Consider the following 25,759-nt stretch of genomic DNA (forward strand, 5'->3'; position numbering starts at 1 on the left):
TGTTCTGAGGGTCGCACGTAGTCCAAACAAAAACCGTCGAAATTTTACTTCTGTTCTTGTGTAGCGCGTATTGAATATTGCCTATCCGTCAGGGGCTGTCGGCGGAAATAAGCATTTTCACCCCGTGTTTTTTTAACAAGGATCGGTATAAAATACTTTCACGCGATACTTCTTGATGACTAGGCACGATGCCTGATATAAATAACTTGCTGAAAAAAAGCAGTTGACACTAATAAATAATCCTGCTTATAGCAGTTGAATCTCTACTAAATCAGAAGATTTAGTGATGTCTGTAGAATTTCAGCGCGTATTGAATATTGCCTATCCGTCAGGGGCTGTCGGCGGAAATAAGCATTTTGACCCCGTGCTTTTTAACAAGGATCGGTATGAAATACTTACACGCGATACTTCTTGATGACTAGGCACGATGACTGATATAAATAACTTGCTGAAAAAAAGCAGTTGAAACTGATAAATAATCTTGCTTATAGCAGTTGAATCTCTACTAAAACAGAAGATTTAGTGACATCAGTAGAATTTCTTACTCGTTTTTGGCTAATTCATAATATGTGAGGAAAGATTCATCCGAAATAAGGACTTATTCTGAATCTGCGATGTCTGATATCTCTTTACGAGTAATTTTATTCAATAATAATACTATTGCTGCAGTAATAACTTATACTAATAACTGATACTAAAACTGTTAAGAAATATACCACCCCGAAGTACTGTCGGAGGATTTTTCTCGATCTCTAGTTTGAATACCGAGCATTCATGCTCCTTTAGCTGTTAAGTTTTATTTTACTGGGGTATTAACTTATGGATAATAAAATCTTGAAATTTCGGTTTTGTGCAACTTAATGATATATTTTCATGAATTTTTAAATCTTTCCCTATCTGTTTTACCTTTCAAGGCTGCCTATAGCCAGCAGGGGCTGTCTGCTGCTTTTTCCCAAGTACTGCCATCGTGAATCCCATTTTCTCGCCTACTACGACTTATGAATTTTCCTTAAATTGCCGAGTTTGATCTACGCGGACCTCTCCAACGACTCTGCGGACTCTTGATGAAACTTTGGTGTTATCCAAACGTTATTTTGACCGGTCACAGTTTCAGCTCTTCCAAGCGGTCGAATTTTATCCAAATAGCAGAAGTGACTTTAAGTTCAGGTCATCGTTTCCCGTCCAGGATCGTCTGCATCTATATCTCTTCTTCTGGCTCACTCCTACTCACTCCCACTCGCTCTCTGAAATCACACGGAAAAAACAAGACTAGTGTTGAGCACTACTGGCCGTTTAGTGGGGAGTAGTTGAGGGCTGGCGTCTAAGCGCTGTACAGCTCAACACCGGAAGGCAGTACAGGTGGGCACTGAACATGAGTAGTGCTAATCAGATGCCGCGAGACGTAGTTGCGCTTAACAGGTGTAAATTCACCCGTTAGACGGCGGAGTCCCGATAGCCTGGTGGTAACGCGCTGGTCTTCCACCGGCGCAACCCGTGTTCGATCCCAGGCGGAGGCGTTTCATATTTTACGCTCGCTCCAAAGTCACTTTAGGGCTTGACACTACTTCTTCCTTAGTGACCCAGCCTGGAGCTGTTCAGTGCCCAGCACTCCTCTGACTTGCTGGCTCCATTTGATCTAACCCTCGTTAGTGCCCAGCACTAACATGTAGGTCCCAACCCTAAGCTCGTTTTTTCCGTGCAGATTTCTGAAAAATGACAATTAAATTATGTGAATCTACTCACAAATCAACATTCTCAAAAACGCACTGCTGGTTTTCGGCACTTGCTATTTACCTACAAAAATGTTCGTGTTCTGAAAACTTCGTCTCAATTGACCACTGTGCCAACACATTTTTTAGGATTCAAGATTGGTAACCTCTCTGTTCCATGTCAACGCGATTGTTGAATCATTTAGAACACGAAGACATCCGTGCTCTAAACGGACCACATAATCAGTATTTTGGAGCAACATCTTTTAAATGGCAAACATTCTAAATGAGTACTGACTATGAGTCCGAAGATTAACTTTCTCAAGCAACACGGTTTTCACAGCGCAAAAAAAGTCGGATGACATTTTTTTATGAACTAAGTACCACTATTGGTCTTTTGCAGCGACGATTTTCATTTTTTGGGCTTTTAAATTTTTGGCTGAACGTTCAATGAGACGCACATTCAGATATTTTTGTATTGCAGTCAATCACAAGAGCAGAAAGTTCCTCCTGATCAGTGTGCGCTTTTACCAACAAAACACAAATTTTCTTTGCGCACTGTTACGCGGCATGGTCGGAGTAATTTCAGCAGAAAAATGTCCTCTGTCGAGGTAATTTTGACAAACAAATCTTCACAGTCGAAGTAACTTCAGCAATAAAATCGACGCAGATTACGCAATATCAGTAATGCATCAGCACAGCTGCAGTTGATGTACGCAAGTATAAGTATGCGCGCAGGAACGTATACATTTTGATCAAAATTAAAGAATTTTCGGAGTTCTCAAGAGTTTACAGAAGAGAATTCACTTCCAATTCAATTCGCAGACGTTGCGAATTTGAATTGTAGCAGGAAATGAACGCGCGCTCCGTATATAGCGCCTTCAAATTCGTAGATATACTACAAACGCAACACATGCGCCTGCCGGCGTGTGCTACTGTAAACCGTTCACCCTCGATCCACGAATTGAGCGATCGAGCACATTCTGCCCACCTGATCAATGGCAGAAGTTTCTATGTCCAACAGAAAGACGCCGAAATTCTTCGAAGTTGATGATCGCTCGAAGAAGTATGTCTCCAAGAATTCAGATTCAAAGATGTTGGACTCGAAGAAGTCAAACTTAAAGTATCCAGCATCATCGCAGGAGCCTCAAGCAATGCATGCCAGCTTCGTTATGTTTGTAACCGGCGATTACTCAAACTGCGACATCAGTGTTTTCGAATTTTCTAAAAAATGGAGTCAAATTTTCATGGAACTGACGAGTGGATCTGCAGAAACAGATTCTACTCGGCCTTAATCCCTGAAAATTATGTTTGTAATTGGCAATTACTCAAACTGCGGCATCAGTGTTTTCGAATTGTCTCAATAATGACGTCAAATTTTCACGGAACTGACGAGTGGGTCTGCAGAAACAGATTCTACTCGGCCTTAATCCCTGAAAATTATGTTTTTAACTGGCAATTTAACTCAAACTGCGGCATCAGTGTTTTCGAATTGTCTCAATAATGGCGTCAAATTTCCACGGAACTGACGAGTGGGTCTGCAGAAACAGATTCTACTCGGCCTTAATCCCTGAAAATTTGAACAGCCTGGAGCATGGATATGCCAAAAATCCCTCTGATGACCACGGACAATAAATCTCTTATGTCTATAGATGTCTGAAGATTCCTAACTTGCTAAATACAAAGGAAATAGAAGCCAAATAATTTGCGAAGAAGAAAAAAAATGTCTCAATTTTTGATAAGCGGACGTTACCATTGCACGGACATCCCAGGCCATATCATGAAAATGTCTTCAGATACCATCAATAATTTTCTTCTTTTTCTTCTGATGGTTTATTGATTTCGTGTCCAGCGCCTGCAGCCAACTTTAGACTGCCGTCAACTTGCGAAGTACAACATTTTCGCCGGTCTAGAGTCCGAAAACAACTCCGCCAGCAATCTCTCTGATAAAAGCGAATCAATGCTTCTGACAATGGTGAATGTGTCATCCACGAGTGAGACTTCATTTACAACGCATCAGAAGCAAGTCAAAGTCGGGATCACTGAGGCCTGTGAAAACATGGCTCATTACGGCACGAGGATGAAGACACGATTTTTCGTGCCAACGAAGAAGGTGCTGACACCACCGGCCAGGCCCATCGTGCCAGATCAGATCTCTGTGTAATTTAACGGAGCCGGAACATTCGCAGTGTGTAATCAAAACAGTTCCTCAACGGAATCGGAAGAATTGGAAGTATGAATTTTCTTGGTAAAAATACCAACTTTCCCTGTTGCTTTCGATGATACGTTCCTGCGAACGATGAATATACCCACTGCACAGGGAAGAGACCGTCATGGACAAGGCGTAATACTGAGCAAAGTTATTTCCCGAAATCATTGACTGGAATTATGGAACTGAAACGGTTACTTCACTTAGACAAGGCAAGAAGACAACCATTAGACAAGATTATTCTCCGATGAAGAAAGAAGATGAAGATCAACAATATGAAGAATCGCGCAACGTGAACAGTATGCGGATATTGTGGTGTGGCAACTAGCGGACGATTAGGTCGCAACTGTGGCGTAGATTCTGGGGTTTGATGGCAGACTTTTTTCAAAAAACAAAAAAACAAAACAAAAAACAAAAAAAAAACAAAAAAAAAACAAAAAAAAAAGAACAAAAAAAAACGAAAAAAAAAACAATAAAAAAACCAAAAAAAACCAAAAAAAACAAAAAAAAAAAAAAACAAAAAAAACAAAAAAAAACAAAAAAACAAAAAAAACAAAAAAAAAAAACAAAAAAACAAAAAAAACAAAAAAAAACAAAAAACAAAAAAATTAAAAATTAAAAAAACGAAAAAAAATAAATGTAAAAAAAATAAAGTATTTGAAGTTTGTGGATTAAAATCTGTAGCTCGGAGTCAAAGGATCGTATCTACATATCTTTCATTTTAAGGCCTCTTGGCAAATATGGTTACACTCCATACTCCCCTTTTTTCGCAATTAACTACCATATTAAATGCATCGTCCTTGTGCATGTCTGTTGATCAAGTTTTCCAAACTTCTTACTGATTAGGAAGTTTGATCTAGAATTCCATAAACAGCGCTATTTCAATCTTCTGAAAGATTATTAGTTACGACCTTTTGGCTCCGAGTAATGAAATAATGTAACTCAATCTAAAATTCGTCGCTGTACTTCGTGAACTCAAACTTTCCACGGCAAAAACGGCTCTTAGCTCTTACAGTGCTCGGAGACTGGCACGTTCTTGATGACGGTTACGATTTCAACTTCGATGACAATGCAATATTATTATTAGGGTAGTGTAGGCTTGGGTAGGCTAGGCAAGGCAAGGCAAGGCAGGCAGGAACATCGGGAAACATCTTGGTGGACCGGTTAATATCTATTAGCGTTAGTTCGGATCGGGACTTCTTCATACAAAAAAAAAAAAAAAAAAAAAAAAAAAAAAAAAAAAAAAAAAGGGCCAGTTTAAGCATTGATAGGCTAATACTTCTGGTAATTTCTTTGGTCGAAGTCCGCACATTTTTATTACTGAGGCCAGAATAATGGTTACCACAGAAATGTAACTCTAATTAAGAGTCGAATTTCAGACTTGATCTGACATTTCCTATACTTAGTGTGATGCTATTACTATACGCATGTTCAAATGTAACTACACCCTTTTCTCAACAGCCGTTTACTTGCGACCCTATGAACACTCTAGTATCCATTAGTAAGAAGTATAACCATACTTCATCATCATTACTTTAAGCTCTTTGACACCCTCAGTGCTCATTGTTTATTACGGGATAAAGTTGCAAATTTTTCCATTTAGAAACTGTAAATATTCATCTTTCGTCTCAGTTCGTTAAACAGACCTCCCAGGCCGACTTTTATGATTTTCACGGCTAATTGTAGGAGATAGTCTGTTCTAGATGAGCTAGCTTTCTTTAAATTGACTCATGGGAGCCCGTAAACCGCCCCTTAGGGTTTGGCCGCCAGGGGGCGTGCCCCTTTATTTAAAAAGTAACGAGTCATATCATCAGATTTTTCTCTAAATTTATCTTCGTGCCCTCACAATCGTATTTTTTCATGTTTTGTTTACCTCTGCATCTTTAAGCATCATTTTAAGAATGGGCTCGTTTATTTTCGTTCATGCGAGATTTTCAAAGAATCCTCGTCGAGTTTGTAGTTCTTTGCGCCCTTCCAGCGAGTTTGGATCCTAATGAACTTAGCGAGTGCAACAGTGTAGCAACATTTCACTCACGGTGTAATTTTGTAATTTGGAACTAAAGAGAGTGACTTCATTATAATAGCTTTCTATACCCTCCACTATTTTTTCCTGCTCAACTACCTCGTCAAAACCGAAACGTCTCGCAAAGAAATGTTAACTTTGCGGGACCTCCCTTCAAGTTCTGTACTTGTTGATCTCTGACGCGACTGAAATTGGGATAATCGTAAAATCTTCACACGTATCGGATGATGTTAATCTCTGTTTCCAAAACTCTGAATTTCTGCAATTATTTGAGAAGTATAAATAAAATTTTTCACATTCTTATGTCGCCAACCGCGGTGTCAGGTGAATTCACCTTAAAAAAATAATGTAATGTGATGTCTTTGCGAGGAATACTTGTAGTTTTCCGTGATTCAGTCGACTCGGCTATTTTAGGTCGAATAAACATAGCGTAGGAAATGACCATCGTTTCCTGGACGTCCTCACTTTTCTAGCAGATCCGAATGCTTCCGTTTTATTGTGTTTTCGTGTAAATATCGAGCCTAAATACTAGATCATATAAATATAATCGTGAAATAATAACATTTATTTCCACCCTCAAACTAAATTTTTGAATTTTCAGTTACGATTTAAGGTCCCTGTTTTAAGAGTGTTTCAGGAATAAAGATTTAAGAAATAAAATGATACTAAATCTCCTCCTTTAGATCAAATCCATTATATTAAACATCTTTTTAGAGATCCTCTCCATGTTTAACTCTTATGAATAAAATACCGTACATTATAGATTGCCCCCCCGGGGGGGGGGGGGGGGGGAACAGTTATTCATAACGGCCGTCAGAAAACTTTATCATTTGACAGTTTCTGTGTGGTTTCCCTCAGATGTGATGTATAGTTGGTAAAAGAAGATGAAGTAAAACTTACTTTTCAGTCGAAGTTTTCATTTACTATTAATTCTAATCGTTATCCGAAACCAATAAAGTTGATTTCTTACTCTGGAGCTCAAGATAAACCACTTTTTGTATGAATCATTCTTTGAGCACCCAGCTGTATCAAGCTCAAGAATTAGATTTGCGGAGACTCGAGATGATAATGGGCCTGTTGCATGCAAGAGATACAGCCGCGCGAATAAACTTTTTAAAGGTTAAATGACTCGAAAATTACGACGGTCACATTAAAAAAGTCTGAAATACACTCCTTACTGCGCAATTTGCGTTGTTAGGAACGCGTTTTTTCAAATTTCCCGCGTCTGGGGGCAGTTTTCTAATCACCGGAAACGAGCAAACGGCGGGCTCGGTGATTTCCGGAAGATGCCGAGTCGTTGTTGTTGTTGTTATTTTTTCCTTCAGTTTGTTTACAAACCCAACGTGATCTCTTATATTGGTTCATATACGCTTTATGCGCTAACCAAATCGATCAACTTTTAAATATCCAACGCAATCCTCCTACATTTCATTTCACGATATCACGAGCTCCGTTTTTTAGGTTATGTTGTCAGTTTAGTTGACCGGAAATAGCCGCGAGTTGCCGTTAATTGTTTCCGTTAGAAAACTGCCCCCAGACGCGGGAAATTTGAAAAAGCGCGTTCGTAACAACGCACATTGCGCAGTAAGGAGTGTATTTCAGACTTTTTTAATGTGACCATCGTAATTTTCGTGTCATTTAACCTCTGAAAAGTCTATTCGCACGGCTGTATCTCTTGCATGCAACAGGCCCATTACTAATGAAACGGCGAAGCAGAGAAAGCAGGGATCAGTGCATATGTTGCAGGCATGTAGCAATCGCCGGTAAATTGCAACCTATTTGTGCGAATAAGAAAAAAAAAATTAGGAATTCAAAAATGAAGAAACGATGCAAAGAGTATTGATAATTGTACTTGTAATTCATGCTAGAGTGTTTTTCTCCTTGAATAGACCACACACTCGCGAGTTCCTGGAGTGAAATTAGTTACCTTACTTGAGTTTGGTTCGGATAGGCAACTGAACCAACTGCTTTGCAAAGCGGAGAGTATGACCGGGATTTGAAGGCGCTCCAAGCCGACATCGCATTTTTGAAGTTTTTTTCAATGAAACCTTTACTTCGATTATGTAAATTATTGAAATTTAACGAGCCAATGCGTACGCCGCTTGCTGAACACCGGCGTTTGCTAACTGCCTGCGGCAAATACATACAAATTTATAAATGCTCTTACAATGCATTAATCGCGTTTGAATAATGCCCCTTCTTTCAGAGAAAATGAGGAGTTTGGCAATGATCATTCAGTTCCATAATCCCGATTTACTTATTCGATTTACGGCTCTCATCGTCCATAGTGGCTCATCTTACAATAATGCAATTTTCGCACAATTTCTTCGTCATCTAGTCATTGAGGATGATTGACGATTGAAAAATGAAACAATAAATAAAATCACATTAATTTTCCCGAAGTACATCATCCAGTTCATTAGAATCTCAACAGTGGGTGCCTGGGTTGTTGTTCAGGATTTTGAAGAGGTGAAAATTAATTTTTTTTTTTAAATTTTAAAGACATTTTATTTAAGTAGAACGTAACTTTTACAAGAATATGTCTTGTATCTCTCTACTTGATTTCAATAAACTAAATTAATTTCATTAAATATACAAGGTAACGTTAGATAATAAAATCATTATCTAAAATTAAAAATGAAGTCGCGTTTTGGGACGCGGCTCCGTGCTGCGCTCCAGAGGAAACGCGACTGAGGCTGCGGCCTGAGGGCCGTATTAATGGTCGTTCCTGATAAAAACCCTCTCCTCGGGAGATTCGATACAGTTTACATTGCGATCGGGGGGGGGGGGGGGGGGGAAAGGACCTCCCGAGGGAAGGAGCCCCTCAAGGAACGACTAATGAAAACGGCCCTCGAGGTGAATCTTCAGGGGGGCCTCGTAGGTTCCGCTGCAGGAGCGACTTGCATCTCTCGGCCGCGGCGTACAATGACGACCGTAAACGCCGTCAGTTCCGGTAAAAGTGCCTCCACACGGTCCGTCTGACGGTCGAGCGGACGGCCCGCCAGACGGTCCATCGGGCATTCCGTCATCAAAAGGCATTCCATCGATCTAACTTTACTTTTAGCCTTAGTTATTCAACTATGGAACGTCATCTGTGTCTTACTGTCCCGGGGGTGTGAAGAAGGGTTGCGATGCGGGGAGAAAATAATCGGCAGATCAAGGGGGAAGGGGCCGCCGAATAAAGGCTTGGGGCCCGTGGTTGCTTCTGATAGAAGGAAGGGCCCCCGGGCGTTAAAGTCTTCACTGGGGTCCCATATTTTGCCAAAAGGGGCCCCTGTGAGGCACATTTTGCCAAGTCAAGGGGCCGATTATCATCCAGTGGGGCTCATGGTTTCTTCTGATAGAAGATAGAAGGGCCCCTGGGCGTTTTAGTTTCTAATGGGGTCCCACATTTTGCCAAAAGGGGCCCCTGTGAGGCACGTTTCGCCAAGTCAAGGGGCTGATTATCATCCAGTTGGGCTCATGGTTTCTTCTGATAGAAGATAGAAGGGCCCCTGGGCGTTTTAGTTTCTAATGGGGTCCCACATTTTGCCAAAAAGGGCTCTTGTGAGGCACGTTTCGCCAAGTCAAGGGGCTGATTATCATCCAGTTGGGCGCATGGTTTCTTCTGATAGAAGATAGAAGGGCCTCCGGGCGTGTTACAGTTTCTAATGGGATCCCAAATTTTGCCAAAAAGGGCCCTTGTGAGGCACATTTTGCTAAGTCAAGGGGCCGATTATCATCCAGTGGGGCTCATGGTTTCTTCTGACAGAAGATAAAATAAGGCCCCCGGGCGTTACATAGTTTCTAATGGGATCCCAAATTTTGCCATAAGGGCTCCTGTGAGGCATATTAATTAACCAAAGTTTATGGGATCATCATCCCCCAGCCAGTCTGCCCCCACAAATCATAAGACCCCTCTTCAAGCCCCCAGGAATCTACGATTCTTGATGATAAACCGTAAACTGCTTTGACACGGATGACGCTCCACAGTTGAATATCCTGCAATAGGATGAAAGTGAAGTTAGGTCGGTTGAATGCCGTCAGACAGAATGTCTGAAGGACCGTTGGGCGAGCCGTCAGCACGACTGTCGGACGTCGGACCGTTGGATGCGCACGAGTAGGAGCCATCCGCAGATCCGCCCCGACCGCTGGCCAGACCCCGCCGGACAGTGTCCCCTCAAACCCTTTGGGTGGTTTTTTACTTAAGCATGGTCACCCGCCACGGAAAAAAAGAGTTTGGGTCTGCGACACGAGAGGGACGGTGAAAAGGCGTTCCTTCGCTATTCCTGTGTCCCGTGACTGGCGTTCAGGGCTGTTGCCGGTCCTGAAATTGCGGTTACGAGACACAGGGAAGGTTAAGTAACGTCGTTTTACCTATACCTTGTGGCATAGACGCAAGCTTCTTTTTTCTGTGGCAGTTAGTTTTTTTCTTCTTTCTTTCTTTCTTTCTTTCTTCCTTCCTTCTTTCCTTCCTTCCTTCCATCCTTCCTGTCTGCCTGCCTGCCTGTTCCTTCCTGCCTGCCCTCCTTCCTACCTTGCTTCCTCCCCTCCCTTCTTTCTTCTCTCTTTTTCCCCTTTTTTTATTTATTTTATTTTGCATGGTAGTTCTGGTGGTTGGTGTAGTTTTTATCTCTTTTTTTCTTTCTTCTTTCTCTCTTTTCTCTTTCATTCTTTTGTCTCTCTTTCTAAAATTTCATTGTGCATGGTAGTTCAGTAGCATGGTAGTTATGTAGCATGGTAGTTTAGTTGCATGGTAGTTAAGTAGCATGGTAGTTTAGTTGCATGGTAGTTTTGTAGCATGGTGTAGTTTTTGTCTCTTCTTTCTTTCTTTTTCTTTCTTCTTCCTATCTTCTATCTGCTTTCTCTCTGCTTTCTTCTTCCTTTCTTCTTTTTGCTTTCTTCTTCCTTTCTTCTTCCTATCTTCTTTCTTTCTGCTTTCTTCTTCCTTTCTTCTTTCTTTCTGCTTTCTTCTGCCTTTCTTCTTTCTTTCTCCTTTCTTCTTTCTCCTTTCTTTCTTCTTTCTTTCTCCTTTCTTTCTACTTTCTTTCTCCTTTCTTTCTACTTTCTTTCTCCTTTCTTTCTTCTTTCTTTCCTTTTTCTTTCCTCTCTTTTTTCTATTTTTTCTTTTTTTTCTTTTTTTCTTCTTTTCTTTTTTTTTCTTTTCTTTTTTCTCTTTTTTACTTCTTTCTCTTTTTTCTTTTTTCTCGTTTTTTCTCTTTCTCTTTTTTTTACTCTTCTCTCGTTTTTTCGTTTTCTCTCTTTTTTTTTATTTCTCTCTCTCGTTACTCTCTGTTCTCTCTCCTTATTTTCTTTTTCTTTTTTTTGTCTCTTCTTTTATCTTTTTCAGAAATTTTTTTCGATTTTTTTTCTCCTAAGAAAATAAGAGAAGAAATGATGGCTTGCGAGAGCAATTCTACCGTCTTGTAACGGGAGTAATTATTTTGTAATAATTGTAGTTTAAACGCGTATCAGTTTGCACGGAGGTATAGGTATATCAGCAGATTCAAAAGTTCTTCGCAAAGGGTATCCCGGGATAAGCATGTCAAAATGCCCTTGTGAATGGATTTTTATTTTAACCATTTTAAGTCATCAAGGGGGTCCTAAAACTTAGGTTTTGGGGGGTTTTAGCCCCCAACCCCCTCCGCCCCCCTTAGACCCCAAAAACCGCTTTTTTGGGCTATTTTTGACTATGCTAACGTCATTTCCTCATAACTTTCGTAATTTTCGATAGAATTGAACCAAAATTTGTCAGAATCTACATCAATTAGCTTAGTTTGTGTAGAAAAAAATTCATTATCATCGGATAATATTTTAGCCCCTAAAAAAATTCGTAAAATTTTTGAAAAAATCATTTTTTTCCTTTTTTCGCGGCTAGGTGGCGTATGGAAACATGCACACAATCAAAAATTGTCTCTTTTCTTATTTATACATCCAATAAGATACAGGAAAAATTTCGTGTTGATCGGAGTGGTGCGCCATACTTAAAAACGCAATTTTCTAACCTCAAAACGGCCTAAATGCCACCATTAGCCTCCTTTGATGACTAGGCGTGGAGAAATGTAGAGAGAAATATCCGGTTTTATCGTCTCACCTCTTAAGTGATCTACTTAAGTACCTAGAGTCAAAATTTCAAGTCGATCAGAGTGGTGCGCAAACACCCAAGCACGCAATTTTCTAACCTCAAAACGCCGAAATTGCCCATTTCGGCACACATTATTACTTCGTGTGAAAAAATAAGAAGAGGTACATCCGATATTATTGTCCTACCTCATGAATTAGACACTTAAGTGCATTTAGTCAAAATTTCGTGTCGATCAGAGTGGTGCGCAACACCCAAGCACGCAATTGTCTAACCGCAAAACGCCGAAATTGCCCATTTCGGCACCCATTATCACTTCGTGTGAAAAAATAAGAAGAGATACATCCGATATTATTGTCCTACCTCATGAATTAGACACTTAAGTGCATTTGGTTAAAATTTCGAGTCGATCAGAGTGGTGCGCAACAACCGAACGCGCCGATTTCTAACCTCAAAACGCCCCAATTGCCCATTTCGGCACCCATTATCACTCCGTGTGAAAAAATAAGAAGAGGTACATCCGATTTTATTGTCCTACCTTATGAATTAGACACTTAAGTGCATTTAGTCAGAATTTCGAGTCGATCAGAGTGGTTCGCAACACCCAAGCACTCAGGGAAACCTCCAAACTCCCAGGATATATATGACGGTAGGGAGGCTCGCCCATCCCCACGAAGAAGCGTTCCCTCCTCCAAACTTCCATAATACGTAGCGGTGCAATGAGTACTGGCAAATTCAAGTCAATAAATTAACAAGAGGTTAGAAAGAATCCTAAAGTGAAAGGAAAACACTTTTTTAGTAAAGAAACTTTGTTATGAGTGAAAGAAACGGGGTTTTTTTTTTAAATATAATTAATATAAAACGGTAAATACGACTATATGTATAGTCGTATTTACCGTGGTCTAGCATTGGCTTCAGTATACCCTTCAGCTCGCCCAGAGGGATTCCCTTCATGAATCCCCAGACACACCACGTGAAGTCTGACCCACTTCAAAAAAAAAAAGAAACCACACCTTCAATTTGTTATTTGTTTTTGTTTTAACCTAATATACGTACAAATTGTTTCAGAGGTAAACAAAAAAATTGTAATGAGCAAGTGTTTGTTGACAAAGTCTGTTAAAATGAACCTTCTTTGCCAATAAGAAATCATACCAAATACCCACCAAATTAGGTCAAATTTATCTCGTGCTTCTTGAAAAAAATCTATCCTGTAAATGCAAACGCAAAATTGCGATTGACACCAGCAAAATGGAGCAACTTAAAACCATTGATCACTCGTCTTTATTTCTTGCCACTGATTTTTTGTTTATTTTCCGATTTGTATATCATGTCTTACCTTAAGTAATAATTTTGTCATCTCTACAATTGTAATTATTAATTATATTTAAAAAAAAAACCCGTTTCTTTCACTCATAACAAAGTTTCTTTACTGAAAAAGTGTTTTCCTTTCACTTTAGGATTCTTTCTAACCTCTTGTTAATTTATTGACTTGAATTTGCCAGTACTCATTGCACCGCTACGTATTATGGAAGTTTGGACGAGGAAACGCTTCCTCGTGGGGGATGAGCGAGCCTCCCTACCGTCATATATATCCCGGGAGTTTAGAGGTTTCCCTGAGTGACCGGGTCTGCTACGCGGCAGGGTGCCAAAATAAACTTTGAAATGTGCATCATGCAATTTTCAAGCGGGATCTTGGCTGACATACAGTGATAATGAATGCCAAAATGGGAATTTTGGGAGGTTTCAGATTAGAAAGCGGCGTGTTTGGGTGTTGCGCATCACTCTCATCAACACGAAATTATGACTCCAGGTATTCAAGTGTCTACTTCATGAGGTAGGACTATTAAATCGGATGTACCTCTTCTTATTTTCTCACACGGAGTGATAATGGGTGCCGAAATGGGCAATTTGGGCGTTTTGAGGTTAGAAATCGGCGCGTTCGGTTGTTGCGCACCACTCTGGTCGACACGAAATTTTGACTAAATGCACTTAAGTGTCTAATTTATGAGGTAGGACAATAATATCGGATGTATCTCTTCTTATTTTTTCACACGGAGTGATAATGGGTGCCGAAATGGGCAATTTCGGCGTTTTGAGGTTAGAAAATTGCGTGCTTGGGTGTTGCGCACCACTCTGATCGACACGAAATTTTGACGAAATGCACTTAAGTGCCTAATTCATGAGGTAGGACTATAATATCGTATGTATCTCTTCTTATTTTTTCACACGGAGTGATAATGGGTGCCGAAATGGGCAATTGGGGCGTTTTGAGGTTAGAAATCGGTGCGTTCGGTTGTTGCGCACCACTCTGATCGACTCGAAATTCTGACTGAATGCACTTAAGTGTCTAATTTATGAGGTAGGACAATAATATCGGATGTACCTCTTCTTATTTTTTCACACGAAGTAATAATGGGTGCCGAAATGGGCAATTTCGGCGTTTTGAGGTTAGAAAATTGCGTGCTTGGGTGTTGCGCACCACTCTGATCGACTTGAAATTTTGACTCTAGGTACTTAAGTAGATCACTTAAGAGGTGAGACGATAAAACCGGATATTTCTCTCTACATTTCCACGCCTAGTCATCAAAGGAGGCTAATGGTGGCATTTAGGCCGTCTTGAGGTTAAAAAATTGCGTTTTTAAGTATGGCGCACCACTCCGATCAACACGAAATTTTTCCTGTATCTTATTGGATGTATAAATTAAGAAAAGAGACAATTTTTGATTGTGTGCATGTTTCCATACGCCACCTAGCCGCGAAAAAAGGAAAAAAATGATTTTTTCAAAAATTTTACGAATTTTTTTAGGGGCTAAAAATATTATCCGATGATAATGAATTTTTTTCTACACAAACTAAGCTAATTGATGTAGATTCTGACAAATTTTGGTTCAATTCTATCGAAAATTACGAAAGTTATGAGGAAATGACGTTAGCATAGTCAAAAATAGCCCAAAAAAGCGGTTTTTGGGGGTCTAAGGGGGGGCGGAGGGGGTTGGGGGGCTAAAACCCCCCAAAACCTAAGTTTTAGGACCCCCTTGATGACTTAAAATGGTTAAAATAAAAATCCATTCACAAGGGCATTTTGGCATGCTTATCCCGGGATACCCTTTATGAGCTGAGTCAAAAATTCTTCGCAAATTTATGAGCCGAGTCAAAAGTTCTTTGCAAATTCATGAGTTGAGTCGAAAGTTTTTTTTATAAATCTATGAGCTGAGTCGAAAGTTTTTTTTTACAAATCTATGAGCTGAGTCAAAAGTTTTTTTTTACAAATCTATGAGCTGACAAGGGGAGTCTACGAAGTGACATCCTGGGATTGGGTTCATTTTGCTTGTACATGAAGAAGAGACAAATCTAAGGTTGACGTATTTTTTTTTAGCCGCCACCTCCCAACCGTTCTCGAGATATCGATTTTTAAAGTTACGATTTTTGCACGTTTCCGCGCGGAGTTCCGGCGAGTCAACTGAGCGCCGACAAGCTGCACGAAGCGCGTTTCCTATCAGCGCTGCAGACCGGACATTCTTATCAATAGTTCCGTGGCCGAGTGGTAGAGTGTTCGCCTACCGTTCCATCGGTCGCGGGTTCGAATCCCGCTTCGTGCCGTAGCTTTTAGGGTACGCCGCAATGCATTTTTACAAGTTTTCTTTATTTTTATCACACACTAAGGGGTCCGCCCCCTGGCCGCTACGCGGCATAACCCCCGCGGCGAAAAGGGCCGCTTCGCGGCAAGCGAAATCATCGAAATCGACCGTTGACGGTTACTGGGTAGGTAAATAATTTTAATTGAATGATGAAATGATGTTTCGAATAAAAATTTCCCACTACACAATATTCTTGATGACTTTTTCCTTACTCTTTGCAACCGTCAACGGTCGATTTCGATGATTTCGCTTGCCGCGAAGCGGCCCTTTTCGCCGCGGGGGTTATGCCGCGTAGCGGCCAGGGGGCGGACCCCTTAGTGTGTGATAAAAATAAAGAAAACTTGTAAAAATGCATTGCGGCGTACCCTAAAAGCTACGGCACGACGCGGAATTCGAACCCGCGACCCGATGGAGCGGTAGGCGAACACTCTACCACTCGGCCACGGAACTATTGATAAGAAGGGCCGGTCTGCAGCGCTGATAGGAAACGCGCTTCGTGCAGCTTGTCGGCGCTCAGTTGACTCGCCGGAACTCCGCGCGGAAACGTGCAAAAATCGTAACTTTAAAAATCGATATCTCGAGAACGGTTGGGAGGTGGCGGCTAAAAAAAAATACGTCAACCTTAGATTTGTCTCTTCTTCATGTACAAGCAAAATGAACCCAATCCCAGGATGTCACTTCGTAGACTCCCCTTGTGAGTCAAAAGTTTTTTTTACAAATCTATGAGCTGAGTCAAAAATTCTTAGCAAATTTATGAGACGAGTCAAAAGTTCCTTGTAAGTATATGATATGAGTCAAAAGTATTTTTACAAGCACAGCCAACTTTAATTGCCTATGATTAAATTTTTAGGAGTATTTGCTTCCTCCGCGTGAACATGAATTGTGATATACTGTGTAAATTATTATAAACATGCCAATGTGTCAGTCGAGTTGTAAGTGATTAACTGCATATGTTAACGAAATTTTTCGATTATCATTTGGAACACATCCTTATTTAGATGACGGGTTGAATGAAACGTGTAATTTTAATATTTTTGTCTTAGATGAGAGGAATTGGATGAGTATTCAAGTTCTTAAAATAGGTAGAATTTTAGTGGCTGAGCGTATGCGCTTCTTACAGCAAAATTGCTTTTATCAGAGTTTATATTATTTTATGAGTTGAGCCGAAAGTAATAGCTTCTTATTTGCTGGCGAGAGAAATCCAAGAGATTGTACATTGAAGATGAAACTGTACGCTTTTTTTTAATTTGTATCCATTTCAGTAGTAGATTTTTACGAATTGAGACGAAAGCAATGCAAATATGAGTCGATTTGATAGCCCCCTGCAGATTTATGAGTAGAGCCGAAGGTTTTAGTTAAGTTTTACCTTATAATAAGAGGAGGTTGAGAACAATGATGATCCCTCTGACAGAAAATGTTTTTCATATTTACAGATGTTTTCTTTGAAACTGGTCTCTTTCGCTTCATTCAGATTTACAATTAATATTTGAAAAAATTTTACCTCCTCTAAAATCGGAGGTGACCACAATTTCGAAGACCAAAATTACTGTACATGCGAGTGACCGAATTGTTTGCCTTGTCTGAACACGTCCGCATTCAGATTTTTGAGTTGATCGAACGTAATGGGTTCTACTTTTCTGTTACATCGAGAAATTGGAGAAAATCATAGGTACACGAGGTAGAATCTTTACGTTAAATGTTGGCAAATCGTTTGCTATTTACGATATAAATATGTTTCATCAGCGTTCAGATGTATTTTAAATTGAGACAAAAGCATTTAATTGATTTATGACTTGAGTTAATGGTATTTTTAGCTTTTTCCACGTGATGAGAGAAATTGGAGGACCATGATTTTTAAAGCAGACAATACACCGCCCTGTGGCGGAATTGCCTATAATTCTACCTCCAGACTCGTATCTACATCGGTAAATGGTAAAATGAGATGAGGCCATTGGACTTTCTTTCTTTAATTTTACTTATGATGGAATCTAAAGAAAGTGTAGATACATGACATAGATATTTTATTATCTAATGATAGAATTGTGTACCATATTTAGCGCCAAAATATTTTCCGACTAACCTTCTGAATGCAATGAGCTTATCGTGAGACGAAACTTATATAGCATTCAAGGTGCAATATTCATGAGTTGAGTTGGAAGAGCTTTTACTTATTCGCTGTGACGAGAGAAATGTGAGTGTAAACTTTGATTAATGACTTACAAAATACAGTGACAAAATTGTGTGCTCTGCTCAGTCATCTAATTTACTTACGTAACTTCATAAAATGAAGTTTCATAAAAGTTTAATGTAAAATTGCAGTTTTTTTTAAATGTTTATTTTTAAATAAAGCTTCAGCCAGAGACTCGATGTGTCATGAAACGCATCGATGAAGTAAAATCTTAATTTTGTAATTTCGTAAAAGAAAATAAAAATGTTATGAGTCAAATTTCAAACTTTCTCATCGAACTCTCGCACTCTTATTGCGGGTTGCATTCATAGCCCCTACAGAATCGTCCAAATTTAATGAAGAATGACATTTTCATATCTGGTCTCCAGCAACCACATTTACAATTTAAGCCAAAATTACTGTTGTTACTTTTTTTCCCTCCAATCCAATTTCAAATTGGAAAAGCATCGTCGGTTGCTTAACCACTCGATCACTTAAAAATTTGCTCTTCAGAAGAAGTGTAAAAAATCTACTTTGAGTTTTCCTAACAGCTCTTGGTTATTTGGACGCTGTAAGTCCGAATTTTATGTAAATTAACCTTGATTGGACATCATAGCATGTGCGGTGAGACTACCGAACCTCCAGTGGATATTTTCTCGAATTACTCTCAGAAAGTTAAGATTCAAGCTCTGTATTTTATTTGTACACTGGAAAAAAAATCGCTTGGATCCAGAGTCCAGACTCTTAAAAACATTGACAAGAAAAAATACTCTTGACTCAATCGGATTTTTGCTTGCCTGGAGAACCAATCCTCTTAATTTAAGCGGATTTCCTTTTTATTTAAGCTTAAATCTGATTGAATCAAGAGTCCTTTTTCTTGTCAATGTTTTCAAGCGTCTGGACTCTAGAACCAAGCGACTTTTTTTCCAGTGCAATCTTTGTAATGAGCATGGAATTGAGAAACGTCTTGATACTATCATTACTATATTTCTGGAATAAATCCAGTCGACTTTTTAAAACTATTAATGTGTAATTATCTCTTCTTGTTTGTGTATGACCGTATACATTTTGTTATTATATCTAACATGGGCAGAATTTGAATCAGCGTAGACGAACTTGTGTCTTTAACTAATATTTTGAATCTTTTTTTGGCCAAGTTTTTCAGTTCAGTCTCAGTGATAGTGTTGTGAGTGCTTTCAGCTTGGCGTCGGGCAATTGGATAACCTTCTACTGGTACGTATCTACAAATTCTACTTTTTTCTCTCCCCCCCCCTTTATATATGTATATTATCTAATATTTATCTGCCTCTGAATGAATTGACTTTCACAGCTGAAACGAACTCTTCATTATCGTTACCAGCGAGTGTCGTGTGTCAACACGAGACGAGAACATGTAACTAATGCCATGCACTGGAAAAAAAAAAACACATTGGATCTAGAGTCCAGACTCTTGAAAACATTGACAAGAAAAAGGACTCTTGATTCAATCAGATTTAAGCTTAAATCAAAAGGAAATCCGCTCAAATTAAGATTCTTGGTTCTTGATTTAAGCTTAAATCTGATTGAATCAAGAGTATTTTTTCTTGTCGATGTTTTTAAGAGTCTGGACTCTAGATCCAATATGTGTTTTTTTTTTTCTAGTGTGGTTCGGTTCATGTTGGGTCAAAATCGCGTCTCGCGCATTGTAAAAATATATTTTTTTTTCATTTAGATCCAACACTGGAAAAAAAAGTAGCTTGGATTTAGAGTCCAGACTCTTGAAAACATTGACAAGAAAAAATACTCTTGATTTAATCGGATTTTCGCTTAAATCAAGAACCTAGCCTCTTAATTTAAGCGGATTTCCTTTAAATTCAAGCAAAAACCCGATTGTATCAAGAGTATATTTTCTTGTCATTGTTTTCAAGAGTCCGGACTTCAGATCCAAGCGACTTTTTTTTCCAGTGAAGTCTTCTGAAAACGCACAACTTGTGCGGTAATTGATGCGCGAGACGCAACGCAACGACGAGCGTTTTGCGGGTTAATAAGGAGCCTTCAATCGCGCGAGATACCACAACACATGCAAGAGCCTTCTCGTTGCATCTCATTCGCTCCGCAGGAAGTTTTGGGCATAGATGAATGATTGCACCAAGAGTGACGGGGGAAAAAACAGGGAATAGACCTTTCGACAAGGCGAGAATGGACTGTCAGAACTTTTCCTTAGTGTGTCGATTGCTTTACGTGCAATGTTGATGAAGAATTAAATTTAAGTTCGATCGCATTTAGCAAAAAGGACTCAGCGTGATTACGGTGTTTACAAAATCGTACAAATTCTTATTTTCTCATAAAAATACTAAATATACGTACAGTATTAACATACACAATTTTTTCTCTTTAAAATTAAAATATTTTTGGTGGGATGCAAAAACTATTTTTGGAAGATTTTTAAGACAGTTATAAAGAAGCAACATTTCAACAACACTGTAATTTCGCTGGTTCCTTTTTGCTAAATGCAATCCATTTTACAATTAAGGACTGCAATATTGGACGCCTTCATAAGAACATCTACGTGTATATGAAAACTAATGGCACCTGCGTTGTTTCTAAAGGGAGCTTGAAATTACAGTTCCTAATTTCAAAAGTTGCGTATTGGCTGCAATGTTCATGTCAAATTTTTTTGATCTCTCATTTTCTTAATTAAGCAGGGAATGCGCGGATATGCCGCGTTATTGAGGTGAATAACACGCAACTTTAAAGATTTTAAGATTCCGTCAGAAACGTGGCGTATTCTCCGCAATGTCGCGGTGATTTTCGCGTGATTTATAAATTTTTTTTAAAGTAAATCCCCGGAAAAATCGTGCATTTTTCGCGATACTGGAATGAAAAACCCGGAACTATCAAGAATTTGACGAAACCGCTAGATACATCGCGATATTGAGATGAAATTCGAGTGATTTCTTACTTTTCAACAGGCAGAAATGACGCGAGCAACTATTCGAACTCCGGAGTAGGTGTGTGGTATCACGCGAAATTGAAGGAAAATCATAGGTTTTTGCCCATTTAAAATTACGGAAGTCTATGATAATCATGCTTACATCGATGTAAAAATCGCGTATTTGCCGCGATATTTATGTGGACATTTTTTGACCTATTTTTTTAACTAAGCAGGAAAGTTGCGTGTATGCCGCCGTATACGGCGGTAAATGACGCGCAATCATAAAGATTTTATGAATCCCCTAGAATCATTGTGTAATGCCGCGCCCAGAGATTTTCGCGTAATTTCTAATTTTTTGTTCGAAATTGCAGGAAAAATCGCGCATTTTTGGGATTATCTAGATAGATAGCGGGTAATCGTTTGGGATTAAACGTATCTGGCAGAAAAATCGCGCATTTTCCACGAAACAGAGATGAATTGCGCATATTTCTCACTTTTGATCAAGCGAAAGCTAAGCAAGCAACTATTCGAACTCCGGAGTAGGTATGTGGTATCACGCGAAATTGAAGGAAAATCATAGCTCTTTATACCTATCGCCATCTACGGACACTATGAATTCTATGTTCGGCTGGATATAAAACTCGCGAATTTTCCGCAATATTGACGTGGCAATACTCTGGTCCGTCACCTTCCTAAGCATCCGCCGGATATGTTGCGTTTGTGTCGTGATATGAGGTGAATTAGGTTACATATGTTATAAATATGTTTCTCCATTTCAATGCAACATGTTACAATAATGATCGTTTCATCTTCTGTTTCAGGATTGATAGCTACGAGCCTCTAATAAGGTACGTCGTTTTAATTTTCTGGCTTGACACAATTTCCATCCACACGCTCATACATTTTTCATCTAAAACTTTGAAGCATGTAAATTTTATATTTGTACTTAACTTTTGAAGAACCCGCGTATTTGCGCGATATTGAGGTTAACTACGCGTAATTTCTTACGGTTTTAAGACTGCTCGAAAAATTGCGTCTGTGCCGCAATACTGAGATGAAATGCGGGGTATTTTTTTAGGATAAATGAATCCGCTGGGAATATCGCGTAAGTAGGGCACTTACGTTAATTATCGTTTATAAGTAAACGGTAAATGCGATTTAACCGAAAATCTATACAGTTCTTCATAAGACCAAATGGACAAAATTACAAAATTTGAATAGGCTAACGTAAATCTAACGATAGTTATCGTGAACGAAAGAATTGACGACATAGGTCGGGTAACTATTATAGGTGGGATGGGATGGATCCTCGTATAAAAACCACCCATTTGTTAAATATACTTCTAGCTGGAACGCACTTCAGCTATGCATTCACGACTGCAAAATTGTCAAAGGAAATCGACAAGGCCAGCGTGTATGAAGGCTATTTCAATTGAGGACACCGCACCAAGAACAGCCTATAACTGGAAACCGCGTTTCGAGAAAAACGTATTTAAAGTTGTGTTTTTGATTTATTGCGCAGACTGTTCTATGCAGGTACCCTGTTTTGGTGTTTTTGGGTGACCTAACCCTTCTATTGAAGGATGCCGGTGGATTTTGCGATACATTTTGGGTTTACACTCTAATATATTTAATTTAAAAAAAAAAACGGTTTATAGGCCATCATTACGCCCAACAGTCATTTTGGTGGCAATATGAAGTATAAATCATTTTAATCACGCATGATTGACGCAAAATGAAAGAATATATCGATAGTGAGTAAAGAAAGGCATAACTAGCACCTTAGGCCCTTAAGTTTATAGAACCGTTTATACCACAATAGTTCGTTATTAAAACAGATGGGATCGATGCCTTGTGTAGAGCTTCAATCAAAATAGGCACCGTCGGATCAGAGTTGAAATCGACTATGTGAAAGAATTTTCGTTCGGATTGTTGGATTGTGTAGTGACGAACTCGAAGAGCAAGCAAGAACAATTGGCTGCGATCTTTCTTGATCACGTTGTTTTTCTGAGACGTTGCAGTGCTCACATCCATCGCAAAAAATAGGAATTATACTACGTAATGAAATTTGACAGACATTATGTATTGGATTTTCCTTACGGGCGGATTTCTGAGGGGTTTCAACACAGGAAATTCAACGAGAAGGGTTCAAAAAAAGGGGCAGAAACGTTGTAGAAATATTATGGGGAGGGCGTCATAAAAATATGGTACCAAATTACCGTCAGCGTGGTATGTTGCCAATGGAAGCAACTCGTCAGTCGTGACTATTCGCTGGGGGACAGCACAACTGCTTCACTGCACTGATATATTTTGGAATATGATTTTCCTTGGAATAGAAATTCATTTATTACTCTCTCCGCCGATACTCTCGCCTTTGAACTATTGTATTGATTTCAGAGTTAGTAGAGAAAAAAAATTATTAGGCCGCATTTGTCAATAAGGAAACCGCTCAAATTACATAGTCTGTAAGTACACCGAAGAAGAAAAAAAGTTGCTGAAGTAACACCCAAGATTTTTTAAATATGCGCGTAAACTCTTCAATTTTGTTATGAACACTGTGGCTCTTAAAATATTATCGTAGTTAGGTTGGATTAACAACCGTAGCGTTCATGTATGAATGTTAGTATACCTACATTCAAGGGTTGTCGCACATATTTTTCACATCTGCGATGTACTTCAGCATTTTTATTTCTTCGGCGTATACAGATGTTAGATTATAGCAACGATAAACGGAATAAATAACTTGCGAAACAAGGCTGCCGTATATACAGGGTAGCCTCTACCTTTAGCAAGCACCATGCATTTTTCTCGGTCATTTTATGCCGGAAATAATCATGGACCGCGGGGATGACTAGAGAATCTACCCCATGGCATCCTTCCATCATCCCCCGAAGCCCCGCCCCGGGCACCCATAAAAAGTGGTCCTAGCTGTGAAAGTTTGGGCTCCCTTGCAAATTTTGAAATTATTTTAACAAAATTAGAAAGCGTAGGAAATGTTAATTAAAATCGATAAATAATGTAAAATTGGCCCATCTCTAACCACAATACTCCTTTGCCACCTAAAAAAATTATGGTTAGAGATGGGCCGATTTTAAATTATTTATCGATTTCAATTACAACATCAAATTTGCTTAAATTTCATTTTGCCTATAATGTTGCTAATAAGGATAACAAGTTCAGGACCACCCGTTACTCATCAGTAAAGACTAGGGGGAGGGGGGTTACAAGACCGTCAAATTCATATTTCTCGAGGTCAATTACTTGCTGAAGCACCTTCCCCTCGGACCTTCGGACCTCCACGTCACTCCATCTCCCTTGCTTTTTGTCGAGGGGGATTCAGTTTCCCAACTTTAGGGGTGTATTCGGGTCAGGAATGGGCCGGATTTTGATTTTTTTGTTACCGATCATGGTTTAGGTTCTTGAACTTTCCGATTTTGATTAAGTAATTTCAAAATGTTTACAGGATCCTCTCTATTCAAAATCAGGACCTCAGCTCTCACTCCCCTAACCTCTAAAGACGCACAGACGCGCGGGGGGCTTTGAGAGGATGACATTCGCATTCCTTGGGGTCGATTTCCTCTTCGTCCCCGCGGTCTTAAGGTAACTATGAAAAAAGCTTGATATTATGCGGAATTTTTAGTATGCCCTGTATATACAGCCTTTTCATTATTTGGCATCGTTTTATCCATGTTTTGAGTTGTTAATAAGGCGCTCAGACACGTGCCTCAGTTTAAAAACAATACAAGTACTACATATTCTTCCTATGCAGGGAGGCACTCTTATTGACGAGGTAAAACAGTGATGTCCTCTTTCAAAATAAGTCAAATTAATGTTTGATTTCCATGTGAAGTGCAAGAAAACAAGGCAGTCTGTCTCCTTTGCCTCTTCCTGAGAGCTGTCCTTGGCTCCCAATAATTTCCTGCCGTCTAATTCAACGAACACAGTTAAAGTTATTTGTTTTCCTCGCGTTTAATATTCCGTCCAGTATTTCCCAACTGGGTCAAGCAACGCAGAGTGTTTTTCTCATAAAAGTTGCTAGCTCGAATATGGAGGCAACTGAGTGATGAACACGAAAAAACGTCTGTCAAAACTCTAGAAACACGTGTCGAGACACCATTTTTCAAGAAAGTGAAGTAACAGCCGATATTCCTCATTATTGTCAATAGAGAAGAAATACATTAGCGTATGATCCAGCAAATTAGTAACATTGTTATTTCCGCATTTAAACCTATGGAAAGGTATCGATTCTTTTCGCGGCCAGGTGCCCCGACAAGAATCGATTATTTAACAAAAGTCAAAAAAATCGATTACTCAAAAGGAAGAAATCCGGTGTTGCCAGTTTGCTGGACCCACCTGTGGTGAAATAATTCTTGGGGATCGCGAAGGCCAACCGAAATCTAATTTATGGCAGTTCACACTGTGACAACGGTGCACTTCACCCCTAGCGAATATTAAAATTTTTAACTGCCGAAAAATCAAGTCCCATGAGTAATGACGTGTGAAATCGTAAATTCAATCAAATCCATTGTCTAAGAAACCTGCTTTTACTGCCAGGCGTGTCCACGATTTGGTAGAATTTCCTAAAAAAAACGTTGTTGTCGTGCGGTATGAGTGGGTTTGTTGCGCGCAAGGGATAGAGCCAACTGAATACTCACTCTAGGGTTCATTCGCTCAAAAATCACGTTGAACACGTCTAAAAAGTCTAAAATCTACTCCTTAGCGCGCAGTCTGCGAAAAATTGCCTGGAGACGCAGGAAACTAGAGTCCCTTTATACTGAGAGTCAAGACAATTCGGCTTATGGATGTCACAAACGGGAATAAAGATTACAGAAATTGAACGTTTTTCGTAATCTTTGATCGGCCCATTCTCAAATGCCTTTCTCCGTTCCTCCTCTCATTCCGTTTGTTCCTTGCCGAACCCGTAGTTCCCTGGTCCATTCCAGATTATAAATGTAATCTTTATTCCCGTTTGTGACACTGTGGAGGCCTAAAATACGGGAACCAATCAGAAATGGTCTCAGTATAAAGGGACTCTACA

At 39.5% G+C, this 25,759-nt stretch overlaps 1 protein-coding gene across 1 annotated transcript in view; it reads left to right on the forward strand.

Annotated features, from left to right (window-relative positions):
* LOC109037253 (uncharacterized) overlaps window positions 1-25,759 on the forward strand; it is a 335,208-nt gene that overhangs the window by 16,032 nt on the left and 293,417 nt on the right. Inside the window, exons 2-3 of the mRNA XM_072303873.1 lie at window positions 18,965-19,040; window positions 21,543-21,569. The gene's annotated coding sequence lies outside the window, so the exon portion shown is untranslated. The remainder of the gene's footprint in view (window positions 1-18,964; window positions 19,041-21,542; window positions 21,570-25,759) is intronic.

Source organism: Bemisia tabaci, chromosome 8 (genome assembly GCF_918797505.1).
Source record: "Bemisia tabaci chromosome 8, PGI_BMITA_v3".
NCBI classification, from domain to species: domain Eukaryota; kingdom Metazoa; phylum Arthropoda; class Insecta; order Hemiptera; family Aleyrodidae; genus Bemisia; species Bemisia tabaci.